This window comes from Macaca nemestrina, chromosome 11, assembly GCF_043159975.1.
Source record: "Macaca nemestrina isolate mMacNem1 chromosome 11, mMacNem.hap1, whole genome shotgun sequence".
NCBI classification, from domain to species: Eukaryota; Metazoa; Chordata; class Mammalia; order Primates; family Cercopithecidae; genus Macaca; species Macaca nemestrina.
Genome location: NC_092135.1, coordinates 37,303,744 through 37,309,694, shown reverse-complemented (window position 1 = coordinate 37,309,694; position 5,951 = coordinate 37,303,744). Strand labels below are relative to the sequence as shown.

The following is a 5,951-nucleotide window of genomic DNA, read 5'->3' as shown; positions in this document are numbered from 1 at the left end:
TTATTTTTTCAGTCTTTTTCACATTGTCTCATACTAACCAAGCTCATAAAACTGATGCAAAATTGAATGCAAATTTAATAACTTACAAAAAGAAATACAGCTGCTAGGTAGACAATATTTATAGTTTTACTGGCCAAATTATTTACTTTGTAAGAAATTACTTGGAAAATCAAAATATAAAGACAAGATTGCTAATGAAATATAAATTAGTACAAGGGGTGTTAACGTAAATGATTACAATGTTAAACCGTGTCATGTCCAGTGAATACTTTAAAATTAATATTACCAAATTCGACTTCTGTTGAAAATGTATTGTCTAGGATAACCAATATTATTCTAAGCAATTAATTTCCTAGTTTCTTAATTAGTATCAAATGTCTTTTAATCGTTAATTTTAACATGTTGCCGAGACAGACATTCCTTATTTATTTTATTTTTATCTAAGAAATTGCATGTCATCACAAGAAACATTTAAAAAATATGATAACTTTTTGTTTTCTTTTGTCTGGTTTATCACCAGCATTTATAAGACCAGACCTAGGGAATGGCTACATGTGGGTACATATGCATATTCTTAATGTAGCAAATGTTTAGGTTATCCTGACTATCACATAATCAGAACATTGAGAATATTCACAGAAAATATGATAACTCTTTGAATGTTAGAAAAACAACCAAACATTCATTGATACAAGATAGGATACTAATGTCAGAAGAAATGCTTAATTCAATTGATGGAAAAGAATATCAATAAAAATAATTATTTGTTATCACCTAAATTAAGATACATCAATTTCACTAATGCTTTGTGAAGAAGAGTTTATAACCAGGATAAGTTCTAGACAACTTTTGTTGTTTGGACTCATGGTAAAAACAATAACATTATATTGAAGTGAATAATTGTAAATGATATCTTTAAAACTGTTACTTAGAATTGTTCTGGCAGTATGACAGCCTTGATGCTCTGAAAAACTATGCAGTATTAAACACCTAGGAATGCTGAATAAATTTTGACAACTATATCTTTAAATGCATAGGAGAGCTCACAAGAGGCTAAAGGAAAATCCAAAGAGGACCAAAACAAAAAGAAAGCTGACACTAAAGTGATAAGCAAGAACTGAAGCCACATCTGTTCTATAGATACATGGTGAAAGCAGAAATCCAAAACTGTGAGTATTAATCATCACCTGGAGAAAGGAGAAAAAGGTCGTGGTGGAGCAAAAGAATCCTCACATACATCCAACATCTTTAAGCTACTACATCTCCAGTACAAACATAGGCTAGAAATACATATATACATACACACACACACGTGTCAGTAAAACAAACAAATAAGACAGCAAAGTTAAATACCTTTTTTTTTTTTTTTTTTTTTTTTCTGCTTTGGTTAAGACTTTGGGGGGAAATATATGCAATCATTGGCTTGAATTAAAAAGAGTTAAGATTTTAATTAAGAATACTTACACAGTTTAGGCCGGGCGCGGTGGCTCACGCCTGTAATCCCAGCACTTTGGGAGGCTGAGGCGGGCGGATCACGAGGTCAGGAGATGGAGACCATCCTGGCTAACACGGTGAACCCCGTCTCTACCAAAAATATAAAACATCTACTGGGCGTGGTGGCGGGCGCCTGTAGTCCCAGCTACTCAGGAGGCTGAGGCAGGAGAATGGCGTGAACAACCCGGGAGGCGGAGTTTGCCGTGAGCCGAGATCTCGCGTTTCAAAAAAAAAAAAAAAAAAAAAAGTACTTACATAGTTTAGAAAACCATAGGCAAAAAATAATCACTCAAATTAGTAAAGATAGATGAAAAAAGATATATAGAGATATAATAGATGAAAAAAGAGAGAGGAAAGAAAGAAGAGAAAAAACGCAAAAAAAAAAAAAAAGAAAAGAAAAGAAAAGAGAGAGACAGAAAGAAAAAAAAAGCAAGCCAGCCTTAAAAGCGACTAGACAAAATGACACAGAAAATACAGAAGACAATGAAAATAATGACAGCAGATTTCTTTGGGGAGAAAAGACTGTCCAGAAAACAGTAGAACAATAGCTTTAAAGTATAAAAAGGGCAGACAAAAGAAACAAAACATTAAAAAATAAAAGAAACCTGTGGATCCAAAATTCTATACCTAATAAAATCATCCTTGAAAACCAAGATGAAATAGACTTTCAAAATATATGTAAAATCTTGAATAATTCATCATCATCAGGTGTCTAAAACAAGCAAATGTTAAGAATGTCCTTCAGAGAGAAGGAAAACGACACCGGATGGAAATCTGGATCCACAAAAGGATTAAAGAGCACTGGAAACGGTAGGTATGTGGATAAATACAAAAAAGTTTATTATTATTATTATTATTTTAGTGATTTTGAAAGATAACAGACAGTGTAAATTTTTTTTTACAATATATTGTGGTATTTATAACATGTGAAATAAATTGTATGACAATAACAAAAAGGCTGAGAGAGGAAAAATAGAAATATTTAGTTGTTAGGTTCTTATACTATATTGACATAGTATAATATCAACTGAAAATAGATTGTGTTGAATTAAATATGTATACTATAAACACTAAAGCAATCACTAACATACAAAAATATTACTAAGAGAAATTAAGGAATACTAAAATTATTGGTGAGTTATGCCAGGTTCCTGGATCAAAAACTGTAATATTGTTAAGATGTCAATAGTCAAAATATACTGGAAAAAAGAAGAAACAAATTAGAGAACTTATCCTATCTTATTTCAAGACCTGCTATTATGAAACTGTGGTAATAAATATAGTGCTACATTAAGAGATACAAAAATAGGTCAATAGAATAAAATTATATGACAAGAAACAGACTCATACATAGTCAATTAATTGTTTAGCTTTCAAGAAAAATGCTAAATAAATTCAGTAAAGAAAGGATAAACTTTTAAACAAATATTAAAACAATTAGATATTCACATACAGCAATAATAAAACAAATGTTTCATAAATTTCATAACTTGCACAATACAAAAATTAACTCAAAACAAAGATCTAAATTTTAAAACTAATTAAAACTTCTGAAAAGTATCATATGAGAACATTTTTGTAACTATGGATTAGGCAAGCATCTTTTTGCAGTATATTATTTCATTTATATAAAGTTCAACAACAACATAAACTAATTAAAGTTTATAGAAATCAGAATAGAGATTATCTCTAGGCAAGCAAAGGTGAGGGTAGCAGTGGTGGCATGTATTGAAAAGGAGTGCAAAAATATGTATAATGTGATGAGATGTTCTATGTCTTTTTTAAAAAGTTTTTTATTGTTGTGTAGAGTAGTTTTAGGTTCACAGCAAAACTGAGAGGAATGAACAGAGATTTCTTATATATTTCCTGCCCGTACACATTCATAGCCTCTCCCATTATGACCATCCCCCACCAAAGTGATACATTAGTTACACTTGATAAACCTACATTGACACATCATTATCACACAAGGTCCATAGTTTATATGAAGGTTCACTCTTGCTGTTGTATGTTCCATGAGTTTGGACAAATGTTTAACGATACAAATCCATAATTATGGTATTATTGTGGTAGTTTCACAGTCCTAATAATCCTCTGTACTTTGCCTATTCATCCCTCCCTCCTCTGTATGTCTTGGCAACCACTGATTATTTTACTGTCTCTATACATTTGCCTTTTCAACAATGTCATATAGTTGGAATACTACAGTATGTAGCCTTTTTAGGTCACCTTATTTCACCTAGTAGAAGGCATTTAAGTAATTGCCGTATCTTTTCATGGTCTGATAAGCCATTTCCTTTATTGTAGAATAATGTTCCATTTTCCGGATGTATCACAGATTATTTATCCATTGAACTAAACAGGGACATTGTGATTCCTTCCAAGTTTTGGCAGTTATGATTAATGATGATGTAAACACCTGTGCACATAAGATTTTTATTCCTTTGGGTAAATTCCAACTCCTTTGGAAGCATGACTGCTGAATCATATTATAAAAGTATTCTTAGTTATATTTAAAAAGGAAACAAACATCAAACTGCCTTTCAAAGCGACTGTACCATTTTCCATGTCTACCAATAATGAATTAGAGTTCCTGTCACTTCACATCCTCTTCAGCATTTGGTGTTGTCAGTGTTTTGAATTTGGCCATTCTAATACATATGTAGTGGTATCTCATTGTTTTACTTTGCATTTCGTTTATGATATTTGATGTGGAGCATGTTTTCATATGCTTATTTTCCATCTACATATCTTGTTTGGTAAGGTCTGTTAAGTCTTTGGCCTATTTTTAAGTTTTTTTGTTGTTGTTATTTTCTTATTGTTGAAGTTTAAGTGCTCTTTGTATATTTTGGATAATAGTCCTTGATCAACTATGTCTTTTTCAAATACTTTCCCCCAGTATGGGGCTTGTCTGTTCATTCACTTGAGAGTGTTTCATGCATGGGAGATAAAACTAACTATTAGTTAAGTCCAACTTATCAATTATTTCTTTTTTTCTTAATTTTTTTCTTCTACTTTTAAGATCCAGAGGAACACATGCAGGTTTGTTACAAGGGTAAATTTTATGTTGCTGGGGGTTGGTGTACAATGATCTCATTACACAGCTAGTGAGCATAGTACCCTATAGGTAGCCTTCCAACCCACAGCCCCCTCCCATTCTCGCTTCTCAAGCACTCCCCAGTGTATATTGCTTCCATCTTTGTGTCCATGTGTACTCAATGTTTAGCTCCCACTTGTGAGTGAGAACGTGGTATTTGGTTTTCCATACCTGCATTAGTTTGCTTAGGATAATAGCTTCCAGCTGCATTCATATTTCTGCAAAGAAAATAATTTTGCATTTTTTATGGCTGCTGTGTGTGTGTGTGTGTGTGTGTGTGTGTGTGTATGTATATTTCACATTTTCTTTATTCAGTCCATCATTGATGGATACTTTAGTTGAATCTGTTTTTGCTATTGTGAATAATGCTGCAATGAACATATTAGTGCATGTGTCTTTTTGGTAGAACAACTTATTTTTCTTTGGGTATATATGCAGCAGTAACATTGCAGGATAAAATGGTAATTTTTTAAGTTCTTCGAGAAACCTTTAAACTGCTTTCCACAGTGGCTATGCTAATTTAAATTTCCACCAGCAGTGTACGCGTTCCTTTTCCTCTGTAACCTTGCCACCATCTGTTGTTGGTCTTTTATTTAAGTCTTTAATCCATATTGAGTTATTTTTTTTTATTTGGTGAATGGAAGGGGTCCAGTTTCATTCTTCTGTATAAGGCTAGCCAGTTATCCCAGCACCGGGTTTTGAAAAAGGAGTCCTTTCCCTATTGTTTGTTATTGTTGACTTTGTCAAAGATCAGATGGTTGTAGATGTACACATTTATTTCTGGGTTCTCTATCCTGTTTCATTGATCTCTGTGTCTGTTTTTGTACCAGATTTATACTGTTTTGGTTGTTGTATCCCAGTAGTATATTTTGAAGTCAGGTAGTGGGATGCCTCTGGCTTTGTTCTTTTTGCTCAGGATTGCTTTGGTTATTCTGGTTCATTTTTGGTTCTATATGAATTTTCCCAATTCCGTGAAAAAAAATATTGCTAATTTGATTGGAATAGCATTGAATCTGTAAATTGCTTTGGACAGTATGACCATTTTAACAATATTGATTCTTTTATCCCTGAGCATGAATGTTCTTCCATTTGTTTTTGTCATCTCTTATTTCTTCCAGCAGCGTTTTGTAATTCTTATTGTAGAGGTTTTACTGCCTTGGTGAGCTGTATTTAAAGGTATTTTATTCTTTCTTTGGCTATTGTAAATGGGATTGCATTCTTGATTTGGCTATCGGCTTGGATGTTTCTGATATATGGAAATGCTCCTGATTTTTGTGCATTGGCTTTGTTTCGTGAAACCTTACTGAAGTTGTTTTGCAGTTCTAGCAGTCTTTTGATAGAGTCTATGGGGTTTTCTAGG

The 5,951-nt window shown here is 32.7% G+C and overlaps 1 non-coding gene across 1 annotated transcript; it reads right to left on the bottom strand.

Moving 5' to 3' along the window:
- Window positions 1-508: 508 nt before the first annotated feature.
- LOC112428611 (small nucleolar RNA SNORA72) lies at window positions 509-639 on the bottom strand. Its single transcript, XR_003020649.1, has one exon. It is a non-coding gene; the product is annotated as a small nucleolar RNA SNORA72 (small nucleolar RNA).
- Window positions 640-5,951: the final 5,312 nt, after the last annotated feature.